This window comes from Stegostoma tigrinum, chromosome 12, assembly GCF_030684315.1.
Source record: "Stegostoma tigrinum isolate sSteTig4 chromosome 12, sSteTig4.hap1, whole genome shotgun sequence".
Taxonomy (NCBI): domain Eukaryota; kingdom Metazoa; phylum Chordata; class Chondrichthyes; order Orectolobiformes; family Stegostomatidae; genus Stegostoma; species Stegostoma tigrinum.
Genome location: NC_081365.1, coordinates 79,244,241 through 79,247,340, shown reverse-complemented (window position 1 = coordinate 79,247,340; position 3,100 = coordinate 79,244,241). Strand labels below are relative to the sequence as shown.

Genomic DNA, 3,100 nt, shown 5'->3' with positions numbered 1-3,100 from the left:
GTCCATAGAGGGTTAGAGTGGAATTGGAAAATAAGATCAGGCTGGACAGTTCATTTTCTGTCAGCATAACCACAGCAGGCCAAATGATCTCTTTCTGTACATGTGTTTCTTTGATTCTGCTGTCCTAGAATGTGCAGCAGTGACATTGTTCCCTGTGTGACTGGGATAACATCCGACTTAGGGGAAGCATTGCACTGTGTTAATGTAAACAAACAGCAGAGAGAGGCACTGCATAGGAATTCAAGATAAGAAATGTGAGGCTGGATGAACACAGCAGGCCCAGCAGCATCTCAGGAGCACAAAAGCTGACGTTTCCAGCCTAGACCTGCAGTGTTCATCCAGCCTCACATTTCATTATCTTGGATTCTCCAGCATCTGCAGTTCCCATTATCACTGCATAGGAATTATTGTGATTGGTCACTCAGTTACAAGAAAAACTTCATTGGCACAAAGTGTAACAACAACCCATAGATGCTTTGTGACATGCAATTCATTACAGGTATCCACAACACCCCAGATGGGACTTGAACCCACAATCTCTGGCTTCAGAGGCCAGTGCCTTATCCATTAGGCCACAGGGGCTGCATGCATGCAAGGTGTGGATCTTGCAATCTATTCATGTAATAATTGAAGGGTCTGCCACACTTCAGCAATAACACTGAAGGCTTATTCTCCAGAACTAGTTGCTTCCTGAGCTAAGCTGTACCCGTACAACTACAAGACTGGCATCCATCTGACAATATGGAAAATTGCCCAGTATGTTCTATGCACAGCAAGCAGGGTAAATCAAAACTAGGTAATTACTACCCAGTCAGGCAACATACAGTATCCTGCCAGTCACAACTCAGTTTATGAATCTGTAATTGCTTTCAGAAGTCACTTTGATAGATTTCAGTGACATAGGATAACATTCTATCTAACTTTTAAGCGACTCCATAGTATCCAATTTGATAACTGGAGGATCAACTTTATGATTTTCTGTTTCTAAATTATTCTCTAATCGTTCTGACATTTTGTTCCATCCCTGATTCTTTCACCCCTGTAAATATGCTCCTCTCTTGTCTCTCCTCCCCGTCATAGTTTTTCTTTAATATATTACCATGGTATACTCGCTTTTATTTCTCTTGTCTAGAGAATGCACTGCATAGTTCATATCACCGAAGGTGAATTTTTTGGTCTAAATCTATGATACCTGCCACACTTCCTGCAGACGTATTCATCTGGGATAGCTCATTGACTTCCCACATACTGCAGGATGTACACTCCACACAGCAGACAAGGCAGCACTGATATAGACCTCAATATACACTTGCTGAAAATGACCGATTCAAGCTTCAAAATTGTTTTAATCCAGCCATTAATTAATTTGCTATAATTTCGCTCAGAGCTACTTTATCGTTGATTGATGGATGCAGGAAAAGTTAACTTCTCTTGAAAAATAATGTGCAGTTGAAAGCTAAATTTAAGAAAAAACTAAATTTACATTGAAAATTACCCCCTAAGACTCTCACGTGCATAAGCTGCTGGTGCACATCAAGGTATCCTTGTCAGAGTCTTTGTCATACTTCTTACAGGGCAAAGAAGACCTGATGCCATTCAGATGGTGAGTGAAGCAGAAGTCAAGGCAGATCATTCTTAACAAGTGAGTATCAAACTTTGCCCAGGAGATGAGCAGGATCAATTCAATTCTCAAGGTGAAAAACCATGTAAGGCACACATACTAAGCCAATGCAGTGCATAATCATCAGATACTAACAGTCCTTGCCAATGCTGTGAAGCAAAGAAACCTCACAGGAGTGAAATTGCCCAGCAATTAAACTAAATTGTTTGGATGTAAAATCTTGAGTCACGTTCAGAAAGTATGCCAAAGTAGAACACAGCCTCAGAAAAACAACAGATCCATACAAAGAGGCAAGTGGGATAAAAGAAAATCTCCAGCAGTGGACAAGCCCAAAATTTTGCTAGGGACAATAAGTGAGTCAGACTTAGCATGTTGTCAAACTGACCTTTACATCAATTGGCATCTCAAAAATGCCAAGTTAGACAGCACGGCAGCTGCCACAATATGATCAGATAGCGAGCCTTGCTTGAGAAACCATTGTTGGCAGCTGACACAAATGCAACTACATGATCCAGGAGCATAGCCCTTAATGGTAAAGAGTTGTGACCCTTCATACAGAGGGTGCCTCCAAGTCAGTTTCTTCTGAACAAGGGCTTCCTACAGATTGTTTCAGAGATAGTAGGAACTACAGATGCTGGAGAATCTGAGATAACAAGGTGAAAAACTGGGTGAACACAGCAGGCCAAGCAGCATCAGAGGAGCAGGAAGGCTGACGTTTTGGGCCTAAATCCTTCTTCAGAAATGGGGGAAGGGAAGGGGATTCTGAAATAAATAGGGAGAGAGGGGAAGGTGGATAGAAGATGGACAGAGGAGAAGTTAGGTGGAGAGGAGACAGACAGGTCAAAGAGGTGGGGATGGAGCCAGTAAAGGTGAGAGTAGGTGGGAAGTTGCGAGGAGGTAGGTCAGTCCAGCGAGGATGGACAGGTCAAGGGGGCAGGATGAGTTTAGTGGGCAGGAGATGGGGGTGGGGTTTGAGGTAGGAGGAGGGGATAGGTGGGAGGGAGGACAGGTTAGGGAGGCAGGGACAAGCTGGGCTGGTTTTGGGATGCAGAAGGGGGAAGGGAGATTTTGAAGCTTGTTTTATCTCCTCCCCACTCCCCACCTACACTCATCTTTACTGGCTCCATCCCTGCCTCTTTGGCTAGTCTGTCTCCTCTTGATCTATCTTCTCCTCTGTCCATCTTCTATTTGCCTCCCCTTCTCTCTCTATTTATTTCAGAATCCCCTTCCCCTCCCCCATTTCTGAAGAAGGGCCTAGGCACGAAACATCAGCCTTCCTGCTCCTCTGATGCTGCTTGGCCTGCTGTGTTCATCCAGCTCTGCACCTTGTTATCTCTTCCTACATATTGACGTCTATGTTATATTTTTTGACGGAAGCCTTCAGGGAGTCTGAAATGCTTGATTTATCACTCTTTCATTCAAGTGTCTTCTTTGAACTGGCCGATGATTTACTTTGACAGTGAAATCTCATCCTAACCA

General features: G+C 43.6%; 1 non-coding gene across 1 annotated transcript; it reads right to left on the bottom strand.

Moving 5' to 3' along the window:
* Positions 1–509: 509 nt before the first annotated feature.
* On the bottom strand, positions 510–582 carry trnar-ccg (transfer RNA arginine (anticodon CCG)). Its single transcript has one exon. It is a non-coding gene; the product is annotated as a tRNA-Gln (tRNA).
* Positions 583–3,100: the final 2,518 nt, after the last annotated feature.